The following is an 18807-nucleotide window of genomic DNA, read 5'->3' on the forward strand; positions in this document are numbered from 1 at the left end:
ATAAAATGCAAAGCTTAAACAATTTTAGATAAAATAAGAGAATCCATTCATGACTTTATGGGAGAATTTCTTGAGCCAGTAACACAAAGCAAAAGAACAAAGGAAATGATTAATATTGTCAACCACATTAAAATGAAGAAAAACTCCAAAACTGAAAAGTGAAAAAAACTTGCTCTTCATCAAAATTAAAAAGAAAAAGTGTAAAAAGTGAAATAATAGGCCAGAGTTGGGAAAATGTATTTGCAAAACATTAATGCAATGTATAATATTCCTAAGATAGAAAAAATATAAATCTAAATGAAAATACTAAGTAACTCCGTAGAAAAATAGGAGACATAAATGAACAGGCAATTTTAAGGAGAGAATATAAGAATGACTGATGAACATATGAGAGATTATCAAATGCACAGGTAGTCAGGGAGATGGAAAAACCATCATAAAATACCACTTCATGTTTATCAGATTGGCGACAAATTTAAAATTAGATAATGTTAAGTATCAATGAGGATGTCAAATCATGGGAATGATCATGGAAATGTAAAGATAAATTGGAATACACCATTTGGAAAATAATTTGGCAAAATCTAGCAAATGTGAAAATATGCATAGCCTTAAACCCTGAAATTACACCCCTAGGTACATTACCTGCAGCAACGTTATGACATATACAGGGAAAGGTGTACAACACGTTCATAGAATCACTGTTGGAGATAGGGTAAAAAACAAGGAACCTCACTTTTCAACTGTCTCATCTAATATCTCTTTCAGAGGGGAGTCCTGTCTGAACACCCCAAAATAGGGATGCCCCACTTCTATGAACATTTATGACCCCAGACGTTTTTCCTTCTGGGAGTTACAATATGCAATTTTTAAAATTTATTTGGGTGATTGTTTTTCTGTTTTTTCTGATTCCCTATAAAATAAGCTCATGAGTATGAAAAGTCTCATCGAGAGATTTGTCTTGTATATTAACACCATCAAATCACTGATATGTTTTGTAGTTTAAAAAGAAATTATTTATCTATTTATTGGCTGCGTTGGGTCTTCGTTGCTGTGCACGGGCTTTCTCTAGTTGCAGCGAGCTGGGGCTACACTTCGTTGCAGTGCACAGGCTGCTCATTGCGGTGGATTCTCTTTGCGGAGCACGGGCTATAGACGAGCAGGTTTCAGCAGTTGTGGCACAGAGACTCAGTAGCTGTGGCTCACGGGCTCTAGTGCGCAGGCTCAGGCTCAGTAGTTGTGGTGCACGGGCTTAGCTGCTCTGTGTCATGTGGGATCTTCCCGGACCGGGGCTGGAACCCGTTTCCCCTGAATTGGCAGGTGGATTCTTAACCACTGCGCCACCAGGGAAGTCCCTGTTCTGTAGTTTACACAGAATTTCCCCAGTGATTTTTTTGTTCTGTTTTTGTTTTCATAAATATTTGTAGTAGCTCTAGGAACTGGTGTACTCCAGAGAAAAGAGGAGGAAATATTGATTTTGCTATGCTTAATTTAGAAGAAAAGTAAATTATTCAAGTGAAAGTGACTTGGAAGTATAACCAGGACAAAAGTTACTTAGTTCCAATTTAAGAGAAGTTCCTGTTCTCCATGCTGCCTTTTGTTTTGCAGTTGGGACACACGATGAAATACCACAGACACAGATCCTTTTTTTTAAAAAAAATCATATTTATTTATTTTTAAAGCAACAGAGTTCACTGTAGAATACGCCTTAGTTGTACATTGTAACTTTCTATTTCTTTTTTGTCCATTATTTAGTTCAAACTCTTGATGATGGTCCATAGTAGTAGTAGTAAGAAAAACAACCAAGTAACAAACAAATAAACAAGAAAAGAAGGAAAATGTCGTGAGGGAAGTCATACAAATATGGTTATTTTGTATAAGAGATTTATATACTTTGCAGTTTATATTTGATGAAAATATTCACCTTTCATATTTTGAAAGAATTCATGAATTTTACAATGTACACATTATAAATAATTAGACTGAGGAGCATCTTTGTTTTCCCAGTTTTATTGAAAAATAATTGACAGGTACTTCCCTGGTGGTGCAGTGGTTAAGACTCCACGCTCCCAATGCAGGGGGCCCTGTGTTCGATCCCTGCTCAGGGAACTAGATCCCACATGCATGCCACAACTAAGAGTTTGCATGCCACAACTAAGGAACCCACCTCCCGCAACTGAGGAGCCTGCCTGTTGCAACTAAGAGACCTGGCACAACAAAATAAATAAATTAATAAGTAAATAAAAGAGAGACACCTAGTTCTCTTTAAAAAAAAAGACTAATTGACGTACATCACTGTGTAAGTTTAAGGTGTACACATGATTGTTTGATTTACATATATTGCAAAACAATTACCATACCACAGTAGATTCGGCTAACATTCATCTTCTCATATAGATACAATAAAAAGAAAAGAAAGATGGAAAATTTCTCCTTGCAATGAGAATCTTAGGATTTACTCTCAACAACTTTCCTGTATATCGTATGTCAGTGTTAGCCACATTATATCTCTAGTATTTTTCTTATAAGTGGAATGTTGTATCTTTTGAACAACTTCCTCCATTTCTCCCTCACCCCGATCCTCTTCCTATGGCAACCACAAGTCTGATCTCTTTTTCTATGAGTTTGGTGTTTGGATTTCTTCTTTTTGAGCCCACATAAAAGTGAGTCATACAGTATTTGTCTTTCTCTGACTTATTTCACTTCACATAATGCCTTCAAGGTCCATCTGTGTTGTCCAAATGATAGGATTTCCTTATTTTTTATGGCTGAATAATATTCCATTGTATGCATATCTATCTATCTATCTATCTATTTATCTGTCTATCATCTATCTATCTACCTATTATCTAACTATTTATCTATCTATCTACCTCACAACTTCATTATCCATTCATCCTTCAGTGGACACTTAGGCTGTTTCTGAGCTTTGCCTATATAAATAATGCTGCTATGACTATGAGGGTGCAGATATCTTTTTGCGTTAGTGTTTTCTTTTGGATATATTCCCAGAAGCAGAAGTGCTGGATCATTTGGTAGTTCTGTTTTAATTTTCTTGAGGATCTCCATATTGTTTTCCATAGAGGCTGTACCAATTTACAATCCAACCAAGAGTATGCAAGTGTTCTTTTCTTTACATCCTCATCAGCATTCGTTTTCTCTTTTCCTTTTGATGATGGCCATTTTAACATGTGTGAGGTGATATCTCACTGTGGTTTTAATTTGCATTTCCCTAACGACTAGTGATGTTGAGCAAGTTTTCATATACCAGTTGGCCTTTTAAATATCTTCTTTGGAGAAATGTCTATTTAGGTCCTTTGCCCATTTGTTTTTAAACTGGATTATTTGCTTTTTGCTATTGAGTTGTATAAGTTCTTTATACATTTTGAATATTAACCCTTTATCAGATAAATTGTTTGCAAATATTTTTTTCCCATTCTCTAGGTTGTCTTTTCACTTTTTTCATGGTTTCTTTTGCTGTACAGAAGCTTTTTAGTTGATGTAGTCCCATTTGTATAATTTTTATTTTGTTACTCATGATTTAGGTATCATAACCAAAAAATCATTATCAAGATCCATGTCAAGGAGATTTATTCTTATATTTTTTCCTAGGAGTTTCATGGTTTCAGGTCTTACATTTACACCTTTAATGCATTTCAAGTTAATTTTTGTAAGTGGTGTAAGATATGGGTCCAGTTGCATTCTTTTACCTGTGAATGTTCAATTATCCCAGCACCATTTATTGAAGAGATTGTCTTTTCTCCACTGAGTACTCTTGGCTCCCTTGTCAAATATTAGTTGACTGTATATGCATTGGTTTATTTCTGGGCTCTCAGTTCTCTTCCATTGGTGTCTTTGTCTGTTTTTATGCCAGTTCCAAAAGTTTTGATGACTATATCTTTACTTGCATAGCTTGAAACCAGGAAATGTGATGACTCCAGCTTGTTCTTCTTTCTCAAGATTTCTTTCGCTATTCAGGGTCCTTTGTGGTTTCATATAAAATTTTAGGAGTGTTTTTCTACTTCTGTAAAAAATGCCATTAGAAACTTATAGGGATTACATTAAATCTATAGGAGACTTTGTGTGGTATTGACAGTTTAAAAAATTAATTGTTCCAATCCATGAATACGGGAAACCTTTCTATTCCATTTTTAACTTTTCAGCTAGTGTTGTAAGTGACTTATACACTGTTACTACCATTGCGATATAGTCACCATTACCAGTGAGATTTATGATACCTTTTTATGTTTTTATGATGTTAATTAGTGTTCTTCTACTTCCACTCAAAGGACTCCCTTTAGCATTTCTCGTAAGGCAGTCCTGTAGGTAATGAACTCCCTCAGCTTTTGTTTGTTTGGGAAAATCTTTACCCCTCCTTCATTTTTGAAGGACAGCTTTGTTGGCTATAGATTTCTCAGTCGACAGTTACTTTCTTTCAATATTTGGCATATGTCACTCTATTCCCTTCTGGCTTGAAAAGTTTCTGGATAGACATTCACTGCTAGTCTTATGTCTGCAGGTTTCCCCTGCATATAACTTCTCTCTTTTGTTGCTCCTAAATTTTTTTCTTTGTGTGTAAATTTTGACAATTTAATTATAATGTGTCCCAGTGTGACCCTTTCAGGTTCAACCTCTTTTGGGGTCCTTTGGGCCTCATGGTTCTGGATGTCCATTTCTCTCACCAGGTTTGGGAAGTTTTCAGCTATTATTGCTTTAACTATACTTTCTGTCCCTTTTCCTTTGTCTTCTGGAATTCTCATAATGCAAATATTGTTTACTTTCATTGCTCCCTATGTTTACCATAGGCTCTCTTCACTCTTTTTCATTCTTTTTTTTCTTTTTGCAACTCCGGGTAATTTCCATTGTCCTATCCTATTGACTTCTTCAGTTCAGTTACTGTATGTTTTAACTCTAGGATTTCTGCATTTTTTTTCATGGTTGCTATTTCTTTGTAAAACTTCTCATTTGTTCGTGCTTTATTTTCCTACTTTTGTTTAGTTACCTGCTTGTGTTTTCTTGTAGTTTACAAAACTTCCTTAAGAGAGTTATTCTGAATTCTTTCTTCTGACAGTTCACAGATTTCCATTTCTTTAGGATCTGTTATTGGATCTTTATTAGTTTCCTTTGGTGATGGTTGCCTGATTTTTGTGGTCCTTGATCCCTTATGTTTGTATTTGCACTTTTGAATGATGGTGCTCTCCTCCCAGACTTCGCAGGTTTTTCTTTGGCAGAAGCAGTTCTTCACCAGTCAGCTCAGTTTGGGTCTCTGGGTGTATCTGCTGGTAATTTTTTTGGGCAGGTGGCTCTTGGTATTATGACCTATTGTTTTTTGGTAAGACAACTATTTGGGCTCTGAGGACAAGGTGGGGGGTTGCCACTGGCTGAGAATAGTTAGGTAGGACTGCTGGCCTGGTTCCCTACCCAAGTGAGGCTGTAGGATGGGCTCTGTGTTTGCCTGTATACTCTGGTGGGGAAGCAATAGGCTGTGCTCTCTGTTCAAGTGTCCCAGTGGTACTTCTGCAACCCTCGTGGTGCAGGGTCAGAGTAGGGGCTCCTCAAATTGACCCACAAGATGGGGGATATTGTTAGTCCCCCCAGATTCTCTTTTCCCAGAAGAAGGACCAGGAGGTTCCGGGGAGGCCTCTCCCTGTGATGCTGTGCTGGCCTGGGGGAGGGGCAATTCGGTCAGTGTGTAGACACTTCTTTTACCTTCTAATGGAATCTGTCTTGGTCTCTTGGTCTCTGAGGTGCAGGATGTGCTTCAGTCTCACCCCCGTGTTCTAGAATTCTCTCAGTAGTGTCCTATTCTTGAACAGTTGTTAGTTCTTCTTGTGAGGGGGAGGGAAATCAGGAATGACCTATGTCACCCTCTTGGTGATGTCACTCCCTCAGGAGCCTCTTGAAGCAATTATAGTTATATTGTCTTGTAATAAGACACGAAAGAATTATCATTCAGTGGAGAACAATGAGAGGCTGCTTAAAACTGCATTTTGAATTCTCATCCCATGGCTTTTTGTTGTCACTGAGAAATAAAAGTGAGTCCAAGCTGAAATATCTTTTTGTAATTTTTATGGCAAGCAGTATAAGAATTGCAATGTATTGATGTACTTTCTTTTCCTCTGAATTTTTAGTAAGTTCTTTACTCTCCATTTATACCGTTAAACATCCATTGTTTTATCCAGGCCGGATATTCCTAGAAATTATCTTAGTACGTAAGAAATATTCAGTAATACTCTTGAATAAATGAATATCTACAACTGCTATTATAATGTGCTGATTTAGATGAGAAAATGATTCAGTATTAACAAGAAATCTCATAAATAAACTTGTAATCCATGAGATTTAGTTCTCTAAATTTGAATCATATTTATGTGAATAATTATTATCCAAAACTCTTAAAATTAATCATATTAATTTCTTCTCAGAAGGAAAATATCATTATTATTGACAATTACCATCAAAACAATCTTTTCCAAAATTTTAATTTGTATTTTAATTTGTTACAGAATAAAGGGTAGCAGAACTCATTCTGGTGGGTTTTTTTTGTGGAATAGAAATAGTGTCAGCACAATAAGACACGACATGTTAGGGTGCTAGCAATTAGAGTGTGGTCAGAGGCTCAGACTCAGAAACCAGACAGTCTAGAATCCAATCCTGGCAAACATAATAACAATGTGACTTCAGGCAAGCAGAGTAAACTTCCCAAACTTCAATATCTCATCTGAAAAATTGGGATACTAATATTGCCTACTTCATAGTATCATTGTGAATTAATATGTCACGTACTTAGACTAGCAACTATCAAATAACATATGCTATATGTGTAATCTATAACAATATCATTATCACTACTGGTACAGCACACTGTCTTACTGACAGTAAGAATTTAGCATTAATTTCCTTAACAGGCACTTATTTGTGGCAGATATGTTTATGTTGTGTACATAACAGTTTATTGCATTATCCACTAAATATAAACTATGAAGAATGCATCGAAAAATTTTCTTTACAACATCATTTAAGGTTCTAATTAAAGACAGTTGTTTTGTAGCTTTGGACAGTCATGTAAAGCATCTGGATTTTTTTTTGTTTTTTTCAGTGTGCGGGCCTCTCACCACTGTGTCCTCTCCCATTGCAGAGCACAGACTCCGGACGTGCAGGCTCAGCGGCCATGACTCATGGGCCTAGCTGCTCCGCGGCATGTGGGATCCTCCCGGACCGGGGCACGAACCCGTGTCCCCTGCATCGGCAGGCAGACTCTCAACCACTGTGCCACCAGGGAAGCCCAAGCATCTGGATTTTTATTGATATTTTCCTCCTTTATCAAGGTTCTGTTCTGTGCATCTGAACAGATGAACCCTGAACTCTCATTAGTAATGTGTCCTTGACTCCTATGATGACTGAAATTGAAATGCCAAATAGAGAATCTAGAAGTACTAACCACTTGTTCACTATTAATACTTTAGAAAAAAGAAAATTTCCTGTAAACTTATAAAGTACAGTTAAACTGAAGTAACGTTAAACATGACCTTGGACAGAAATTAGAGAACATAAATTTTAAGATTGACATATGTATGAAGACTTCATATGGAATCATACATTGTTATATTTATTCAAGTAGTAATAAGAGTATCAATTTGAGTTTTTTTAAAAAAAATTATTAGCCTTATTTCAAATGCAGGCCTCACAATGCTAAAAACAAGTAACAGATTTCTAAGACTGAGGAACTTAACATTTCATTGTATGTACTTAGAGATAGGAGAAGACTTCTTTGTAGCACACTAGCAGACAGGTATCTTTCTCCTGATATAATGCAGACTTTGGCTGCATGGGTGAATGAGAATGTTTCACCCCTGAGATCCACATCACAGGCCTGGATTAACAAGAGCTTGGAAACCCCAGCTTTCAGTACCAAGAGCCTACACCAAACACATACAGCAGTCATTTTCTTCCCTTGTCTTCTCCTCACATTTTCTATATTCCCTTTTCTTTTCCATTCTTTCTTTGCTTCTTATTTTGTTTCGTGGTAAATTTCACAGTTATCTTCCTAGTCACAGTAGGTGGAAACCTTGGACCTATCCCTGGTTGATTACGTGAGTCTACAAGGTGCTCTCTCATCAGCAGGTGACTGGCCTGGGGACTGGACTTATGACTGAAAGGCTTGTGTGATGATGTTTACTCACAGGAAATAATGAGTCACTTGTGGGCATTTTTAGCCTGATTAAAACTTGAAGCCAGAAAGGGGGGGGTCCTGGAAAGAAGGTTCCTTTGCTATTTTTTAAAGCAGAATGAAGGAATAAAGAAAGGTGTTTAAGTTCCTTTTAAACTTCACATGGTTTACTTTTACACATTGTTCTGAAGAATAGACATTACAGGTGGGTTTGGGTTGTAGACCCACACATGGGACTTTGGAGGAAAGTAGGTTGAACATGTAGGACCTGATAAAAAGAGACCAAGAACTTGTGAGAAGCTGGAGGAGATCTAAAGATGGGTGCTGGGAATTCCCTGGTGGTCCAGTGGTTAGGACTCTGCGCTTCCACTGCTGGGGGTCTGGGTTTGATCCCTGGTCAGGAAACTAATGTCCCACAAGCCGTGTGGTGTGGCAAAAATAAAATAAAATAAAATAAAAAATAAAGGTGGGTGCTGGCCTGTGTAGTTTCCTAACACGGATCCTACAATAGTATCTGCATCTACTTGGAAAAGTCTGGCAGGTTCTAGCTCTGGACAGTGGTATCTATACTATTTCCTGTTCTCACTTACCAGTCACACTGCCTTAATTTACATCCTTTCTCCTAACACCTGCACTGTCTTTCCACATCTCTCTTGCTGCGTTTTGTCTATCAGTTCCAGCCACATCAGACCATTTGTTAACTCTGACTTTACGATGCCCAGCCACTTTGGCATATTATTCTGTTATTTTTCATCTCAGAAGGCTCTGCCACTCCATCTCCATCTTGACAGCAAGAGAAGCTCCGATCATGCTTCATCTCAAACGTACCTTCCCCATTAAGTCATTTCTGATCCCAACCATCAGAATTAAAATCTGTCCTTTATGCGGCCCCAGGAAGTTTCCTGGCACTCAGTTCTGCTTAGAAGCCTTTATGCAAGTTATGTCTGCCTACCTCACTAGAATTTATGCATCTTGATAGGAAATTACTCTTTCCTTTCATTTTCTTCTCTCTAGGGCCTCACATTGTAGATTTCATAAAATATTAGCTCAATATTATCTTGAAACTGATTCACCAGCAAAATTTAAGGTAAAAATTTAACCCCCTCACCTGCAAAAAAAGGATACTTTATTTTGTGTAGAAAGTAAACATGTGGCTTTGTGAAGTTGGTACAAAAATCAATATTAATAAATTAAATCTACAATTGAAGCCATGCTCCCCAAGCAATTGAATGACAATTCTCCAACTCTCTCCTACACAGAAATGGAGAGCCTATAAAATTTAGGTCAATTTACCTTCTGATCAGCAGGAATACAACTGCAGAGTTCAGAAACTTGCTGAACAAAAACACTCTCACATTTTCTTTAGGAGTCGTTAGATTATAAACTTTTAAACTTTCCAGATTATGGTTGGAACCTCATTTTCTTTAGGTATTGTTTAAATAATTCTTCTGAGTTACCATCTCCTTTCTAAAATATTTTGTTTGTTTGTTTGTTTTGTTTTTTGCGGTGTGCGGGCCTCTCACTGCTGTGACCTCTCCCGTTGCGGAGCACAGGCTCCGGATGCGCAGGCTCAGCGGCCATGGCTCACGGGCGCAGCCGCTCCGCGGCATGTGGGGTCTTCCCGGCCCGGGGCACGAACCCGTGTCCCCTGCATCGGCAGGCGGACGCTCAACCACTGCACCACCAGGGAAGCCCTAAAATATTTTTTTAGAAACAAAAGTTATATAAATTTTTATAAATAATACTACCAATTTTAAGGATGTCTAATCAAGTAGTTGCTACTTACAAAAGTAATATGAAAACACAAATGTAAAACAGGAAAAATACAACTTCGTTCTATTAAATACTTTTTATTCACTTAGACATCTCACATTTTCATTCAGTTACTTCTAGAAATGTGTTTTATCATTCAAACCATAAGTAAATGGAATCACTCTTCTAGTTTATCCTATTTTCACCCAAAAAAGAAGGAAATATATTTCAGTACTTTTGAAAGGCAGCTAATTTTGGATGTCCATTTATAAAATTAAAATGTCTATAGAAGTTAAAACTTTTACATGTTAAAATAGAATCTGATTTTTTTTCCTGGTCATTAAATGCAGGTACTCAGTGATGTTTTTAATCAATATTAACTATTTTACACTAAACAGCCTTCCTTATTTGAAAAATAAGAACTCAGATTTAAAGAAAATAATAAAACCCTTAGCAAAAGAGAGTAATTTCTTGGACATTTTAACTCTGAAACTTGTTTTGAAAATGTCGGTGTGAAAAAGGTACAACATGCCAAAGATGTGGCTTTTAATTTTGAGCAAGGATGTTACAAATTACATGCCTGGCTGTGCCTTAGTCTTTTGGAAGATCATCCATTATATAACATCAATACTTTTGATGCCTTTGAGCATCTACCTTTTCTCATGAAATTGGAAGTATGTTTAAAGTTTTCATGCAATGAAATTCATGCAATTAAATTTCATGCAATTAAATTTCATGCAATAAATTTCATGCAAGTTAGTATTTGGCTATTTCATAAAGAAACATTGATCAAAGCAATAATATATGGAATGAAACACAGTTTCACTTTAAATTTTTTAGAACTGGGCAAGTATACATGTGTTCTAATTAGGTTATTCTGCATGTTTACATTGATCGAGAGGATGTAAACTTACAAAACCCAGAGATCAGTGGATTTTATTAAACCATAGTAATTCTGTTATTGAATTAGCACTGCTTTCTACTTAATGTATTAGTTAATAAATTGAATACTCTCAATGAGTACCTAAGTACTTATTTAGTCTTAAGGACTAACTTACACAATAACATACGTTCACCGAGCTTTGTAAAGAATTGGGGAATGTATTATGCATTTTATGATACAACTGTCCAGCACAAACTGAGAGCCACAAACATACTGAATTAAGCTCAGATGCAAAATAAAGCCATTACTCCTTACAGAATTCCATCATTTAAGAAAAGAGTATTTTTTAAACATTTAATTATATGAGTTATAATTCTCTATGTATAATTGTTTGCCTGAAAACCTACCAAGATTAGAAACCTGTCCACAGACAGTCTATGTGTTTTTTTTTCCCCTAGGAAAGACACAGAAGTATGTATTGCCTATCAGGATGGAAAATGGAGTCAGGTAGAGGAACAAAACAAAACAGTGCTTAAATGCAACATGGGAACTACTTCTTGTTATCTATTGCTATTTAACAACACGCTCAAAACATAGGTGCTCAACACTCAGTTTTTATGATCTCTCATGGTCCTCCAGGTTGACTGATCATAGAGGAAACTCTTCCTTGGGGTCTCCTGGGGTGTAGTCTGAAGGAGGCTGGGGATGAGTCCTCTGAAGGTTTGACTGGGCTGGGTGTCTTGAACAGCTCTCTACGGTGGCTGGCTCGGAGCCCACGGGGCCATGGGCTGGAGGGCCTCTCCACATGCCCTCTCCCACAGACATTCTTTGAACCTCTAGATATAGAGTCAATTAAAGTTGTTTCCAGTTCTAAGGCACCTCCACCACAGTGGACCTGCCCTCTTGAACACACTAACCTTCACACCACTTCACACCACTCAAGACCTCTAGATACACGTAATGGGCTAGACCTAGAATGCTTCTCTCAAGGCCACCTGAAGCTATGCTAATGCAGATCAAATGCTACATGGATACCTACTAATATGAAGCCTGGGTCCCTGGTGCCAAAAGAGGAGGGTGAATAAAAATCAGATAACAGTGCATGGAAGGTGGTTAATGAACATAAATCACCTTGTCAAGAATGTCAGTGGTGGAATCATTAGAGAAATGCAAATCAAAACTACAGTGAGGTATCACCTCACACCGGTCAAAGTGGCCATCATCAAAAAATCTACAAATGATAAATTCTGGACAGAGTGTGGAGAGGGGGGGACCCTCTTGCACTGTCGGTGGGAATGTAAATTGATACAGCCACTATGGAGAACAGATGGAGGTTCCTTAAAAAACTAAAAGTAGAACTACCATATGACCCAGCAATCCCACTACTGGGCATATACCCTGAGAAAACCATAATTCAAAAGGAGTCATGTGCCACAATGTTCATTGTAGTAGTTTACAGTGGCCGGGACATGGAAGCAACTTAAGTGTCCATCAACCGATGAATGGATAAAGAAGATGTGGCACATATATACAATGGAATATTACTCAGCCATAAAAAGAAACGAAATTGAGTTATTTGTAGCGAGGTGGATGGACCTCGAGTCTGTCATACAGAGTGAAATAAGTTAGAAAAAAGAGAAAAACAAATACCATATGCTAACACATATATATGGAATCTAAAAAAAAAGTGGTTCTGATGAACCTAGGGGAAGGACAGGAATAAGGACACAGACATAGAGAATGGACTTGAGGACATGGGGAGGGGGAAGGGTAAGCTGGGATGAAGTGAGAGAGTGGCACTGACATATATACAATACCAAATGTAAAATGGATGGCTAGTGGGAAGCAGCTGCATAGCACAGGGAGATCAGCTCTGTGCTTTGCGACCACCTAGAGGGGTGGGATAAGGAGGGTGGGAGGGAGATGCAAGAGGGAGGCATTATGGGGATATATGTATGCATATAGTTGATTCACTTTGTTATACAGCAGAAACTAACACAACACTGTAAAGCAATTATACTCCAATAAAGATGTTAAAAAGAAAAAAAGAACGTCAGTGGTGGTAGAGAAAGTGGGGGTAGGGTAGTTTGAAGATCAAAGACAATTTATTTTTGTATATTTTACAGGCTAGAGGATGAGAGTAGTGAATCTCTGGAATGGAAAACACGCAGGAGACAGAGGATAAACTGACTTTATTAATCGTTTATTGAAGTTTTTTGTGTGTGGCAAAGTATTGGATGTTTTGGGAGATGCTACTGAGACCTTTCTTTCATGTTTAAGGCTTCAAAAGCTAATAGCACTGCTACTACTTGTTTAAAGGTCTTCTCTGTATTTTACATGGTGAGCAAAGTTATTTTCTATCATTGTTGAATAAATATTTATTTTAAAAGGAGTGAATCCAGATCGAAATTCTACAAAATTTATACAAAAAGCATATTTTCATTATTTGCCAAGATTTGAGTATGATTAAATATTTAATCATGATTTTTTTCTCCCTATGACACAATTTGTAGATAGTTTACAGAAACAGAAGCATTATATTGTAAAAAAAAAAAAAAAAAGAAGACTTTTCTACATTTCAGAAAATCAGGTTTAACTTAGGTATGATAATAATGGTGGTTAGATTTATTTAATAATAATGACGGTTAAATTTAACAAAAAGTGTTAACGGGTATTTAAAGAAAATATGGTTTTTGCTCCACTGTATTTGATGAACGTTGAATTCAACAAAAGTAAACCAGCTTCTTTACTTCATCTCTTAGTTTCATATCGCTGCTGTAACAGATTATCCCCAAAGTGGTTTTAAACAACACAAATTTATTATCTTGTGTTTTTGGAGGTCAGAAGTCAGAGTGGGTCTCACTGGTCTGAAATCAAGGTGTCAGCAGGTCTGTGTTCCTTCTGGAGGTTCTAGGGGGGAGTCCACTCATTGCCTTTTCAAGCTTCTAGAGGCCACCTTCATTGCAGGGCTCCTGGCCTCTTTCTCCAGCTTCCAAGCCAGCAGACTAGCAGGCAGGGAGTCATTTTCTGACTTTGAACTCCTCTTCTGCCTTCCTTTCTGATGTTAAAGGACTCTTTGATTGTACGGAACCCACCTGGATAATCTATTATACTCTATTTTATGATAAAGTGATTAGCAACCTTAATTCCACCTGCAACTCTAATTCCTCTTGCCATCTAACATGGCAGAATCGCAGGTTCCAGGAGTAGTATGTGAATATTTTATAGGGGCTTAAATATTTTTAGGTCCTTTAATATGTTGATATCAATCCCTAAGCCCTTTTGTGCTTATATTAGATTATATAATGTTTAGATTATATAATGTTTCTCAAGAATATTTGACTAGGAAATCTATTTCTTTTTTTCTTCTTTTTAAAAAAACATGTTGGTTTTTGAGACTTTCAGGAAAGTTCAGTTAAACCAATATAAAAAAAGCATTCCATGTTCACAACTTTCTTCTGGTTCCCAAGAATTAATCTTGGGGCTCAGAGTCTGCTGCCTTCATTAACCGGGCTTGCTGGGCAACAGTCATTCACTCATAAGAAATTTATCGAATGTTGTTTTTGTTCAGCTTCCCTAGAAGCAGCCCTTGAGATGCTGATTCTATTTTAAGTAATTTATTGAGGGCATGTTCTCAGAGGGGAAATAAGAGGAGCAGAGTAGCACGGCAGAGAAGAAGCTAGGCAAGAATGAGGTTTAGGGACTCAGCTCGGCACTGGTTTGACTCTAATCCCACCGAGAAACTCTGGAGCACAAACTGGACTGAATGTTTGTCATCTTGGTTGGTGCAAGGCAGGCAGACCTTTGTCCTCTGTGTCAGTCATCCTTAGCCAAGTCCCGCATGTGCTAAGGAACGCGTAGCCTCTCAGAGGAGAGTGATGGAACTCCTCTGAGAAGGCAGCTTATTATCAGCCAATACTCACTCCAGCTGAGGGATGGCTGCACTTGCCAGAAGAAAGGATGGGGCCGCTAATACTGACATCTACTCTGAGCCCCTTGGAGAAACCAAAGTTGTTCAAGGCATTGGGTATTTCATAAGGAGCAGGACAGTTGAGTTGCTGCTATCTTGGAGCCTACTGTTTAGAGGTCAGACTGTAAATAAATGCAAAAATTGTGTAATTTCAGGCCATGATAATTGCCATAGGAAAATGAAGCAGGGTAACTGGATAGTGACCGCATGGAAGTTGGGAGAGTATTTTTTTTCCCAGAAGTTGTTGATGGACAATTTATCTGTAAAGGGAACAATTGAGCAAAAACTTGAGGGATGGGAAAGATTCCAGCTCTGGGGAGTTGTTGGGGAAAGGGTGAGTTACAGAGTTTGCAGCAAATATAAAGGCTTTGAGATGGAGAAGGGCATGCCCTATTGATTTCTCCTGAGAGAGGTCAAGAGTGATGAAGACAGAAGTGGGGAGTTAGCAGGGTAGATGATATGGGCCTGTGTTGGTAATGGGTACATGTTTGGGATTTATTTCAAATATAATGTTACAAATAATGGAAAGCCATTCAAGAGTTACAAGCAGGAGGATTGCATATACAATATAATTTACAGTTTAGAACATTCTCTTTGGTAGTTGTATAGAGATTGGACTATAGTGAGTAAAGAGTGGAGACGATGGGAAAAAGAAGGAGGCTTTTAGACGAAGCCGTGTGAGAGATGATGGACGTTGGCCCGTGTGGCCCGGCTTGACAAAGTGTGACAAGTGATCAGAGGAGGATATATTCTTTTTTTGTTTAATTGGAGTATAATTGCTTTACAATGTTGTGTTAGTTTGTGCTGTACAAAGAAGTGAATCAGCTGTATGTATACATATATCCACTCCCTCTTGGACCTCCCTCCCACCCTCACCCCCATCCTGCCCATCTAGGTCATCACAGAGCACCAGGCTGAGCTCCCTTTCTGAAGGCAGAACATTCTGCTGTTTTGGGTGTTGGAGATGAGCACTTATGAAATCAAGTTTTCAGAAAACTAATCAATTCCGTTTGACAAGATGCTGAAGGCTGGTGCTGAGTGGGTTTGGTGAGCAGGGCTGGGAATACGGTATGTGTCACAGTGTCCATAAACCCATATATAAAATATACATATTTAATTTAATACTTTGATTAATTATAAATGCATACAAATATGTAGTTGGATTTCCTAGCTAATGAAAAATAAATTCAGGTATCTTAGACTCTGGATTATCTAAACCATTTTGGTTTAATCACAATCTCAGTGTTAACCCTTGACTCCAAGCTGTTGTCTCCTGCAGGCCCTCTATCTAAAAAGGTGGTGCTAAAAAGCACCACCTATGTTAAAACTGAAAAACATCAGTTTTAAGTGATGGTAAGATTTTAGTGGTAAGATTTTACCACTCCTTCCTTTTCATACACAGAGTTAAGTGTGGCAGCGCAGATACCTCAATAATGAATTAATTCTACATTAAGGGTTAGCTGTCTGTGTTTCTAGGATTTATTAAACAAGAAGCAATTTGGAAAGGGGAAAGAACACTTCCTTTGAAGTTCAAAGAACCAAGTTTGAGCTCTGTTTCTGGAATGTATAACCTTGGCAGCCAAGGGAGGCTCGGTTTCTTCAACATTAATTAGTGGTAACAATATCTGCATTATTTCGCTCAACGTGAAATATTCATGATAGTAAATATGATAAAAATGATTCTTCATATATATATGTATATATATGACATTTTATGATGCACCCCCTAATTTATTAGAAGTAGGAGCGCTCAAGGACACCTGGCCCAGTCTGATTTCTTCCTTTGCAGAGTTTTCCTTGACCCATACAACTGACCTTCTTGTGTTTCCAATCAGACTCCAAGACTGATTGCTTCCCCACAGGCCATGCTCTTGGAGACGTCTGCTGATTCTTGAATTGTCTCCTCCACCCCCTTGGATCACTTGGTAAATTAATCTTTTTCGGGATGCTTTCTCATGACCTATCCCCAATGTATCATTAATGAATGCGATTTGATACGTATTTGCCTTAAGCTCTAGCCCCAGAGGGTCAAATATCAAACAGCACCCACAGATTGATATATAAATATATCTACATCAAAATTCACAGTGAGTTTTCCTTAATGATATTCTATAGTCTTTAAGAGGGATGACTCAGATTCAGACTGCCTGGCTCCACTACTAATTATTACTAATTATCGATCTCGGTAAAACTTTCCGTGATTCACTGTACTCTTTTGTAAATATTAAGCTCAAGTGTAAAGCACACATTATACGATTCTCTTAAAAGTAGAAGCAGAAAAAGCTTACACAGCCTGACATATATGTAGAAACTTTGCAAGGGTCGTAAATAGAGGTCAGATCATGAGTCACCTGTAGGAAATGTTGCATTTAATACATAGACTTTTCATGACGTGCCAAAGCATTTTATTTAAGTCCAATACTTCTTTAGTTACAAAATATTGAGAAATCACTCAGTTCCTTAGATGTCTCAGGAAAATAGCTTTAGACTGTGCTCATTTTGTTTTGTTTTAAATTAAAGTCGTTAGGTCTTTTATTATAGTTTCTTTTACTTAGTCTAGTTTAGATGACTATAACTTGTCAGTAATTACTTGACAATCACTCTTTTAAAAAGCTTATGAGAAAAATCTATTGAAAATGAACACGTATCTCCGTATTTATGTCATATCTATCTATCCATCAATCTCTCCATCCATAGACATAAATAAGATAATTTTTACTTACTTGTGATAACTTTACTGTGTTTATCCAATTTTCTTAACAGTTATAATTTCTGGAATATAATTGGAGAATATACTTCAAAAAGCCAAATAAAAGGTTTGCTTTACAATTTCATCTGTGCATGAATACTCTTTGTCTGTCATGATTTTTTTCCTTTTTTAAAAATCAAGGTTTAATTGAGATACAGTAAAATTCAGCTTTTTTAGTTTAATTTTTGTGTTTTGACAGAATTTTGACAGTCATGAAACCACACCATGACCAAGATATAGAACATTTCCATCACACCAAAAATTTCTCTGGTGCTCTTTTTAGCCATTCTATTAGATATATTTTGGTATTACATTGTGGTTTTAATTTGCATTTCTTTGGTAACTAGTGATGTTGAACCTGTTTTCATGTACTTTCACCCATTTTTTTATTGGATAACTTGTTTTCTGATTATCGAATTTTGAGAGATTTTTATATATTCTTGGTACAAGTCCTTCACCATATATGTGATTTGCTAATATTTTCTCTAGTCTCTGGCTGTCTTCTCTGTACATTTTCTTTATAGTGTCACCATTTTAAAATAAATTTATCATTTTTACAACTATGGATCGTGGTTTTTATATAGTTAAGAAATCTTTGCCTACCCATAGTAGATGTTCTTTTGCATTTTATTTGAAAAGTTCTACAGTTTTAAGTTTTACATATAGGTCTACAAAACAGTTTGTGTGGATTTTTACGTAACATATGAGGTAAGGATCAAGTTAATCTTTTTGTCATACGGTATTTAATTGTGTCAGCACCATTTGTTGAAAACACTATTCTTTCTCCATTGAATTGGTTTTGGCCTTGGCCAAAACTCCGTGTGTGGGTCTATTTTTGGACACACTACTTTGTTACATTGATCATTATGTGTATCTTTCCCGCATTAGCATACTCTATTTATTACTGTACCTTTTAAGAAAGTTTTGAAATCAGACTTTTCTTTTCAAACTTGTTTGAGCTCTTCTAGTTCATCTGCATTTCAAAATAAAATTTAGATCAAGCTTGTAAATATTAAAAAAAAATATATATATATTTTTCTGGAATTTTGATAAAAATTGAAATAAATATATAGGTCAGTTTGGGAAAATATTCACTCATTATGTCATCTTCTAATCCATGATTCAGTTCAATTAGAGTAAGTATTACTATTAAGACCATAATTTTTAAAAATGGTAATAAATAACTTAAGAAGTCTACTTCTGTTTTGACTAGGGAGTACTTTTTATTCAGTCTCTTGCCTGCCCGGAAAGGCAGAGTGATGGTGGGTCTTGGATTGAACTCT

This window comes from Tursiops truncatus, chromosome 3 (genome assembly GCF_011762595.2).
Source record: "Tursiops truncatus isolate mTurTru1 chromosome 3, mTurTru1.mat.Y, whole genome shotgun sequence".
NCBI classification, from domain to species: domain Eukaryota; kingdom Metazoa; phylum Chordata; class Mammalia; order Artiodactyla; family Delphinidae; genus Tursiops; species Tursiops truncatus.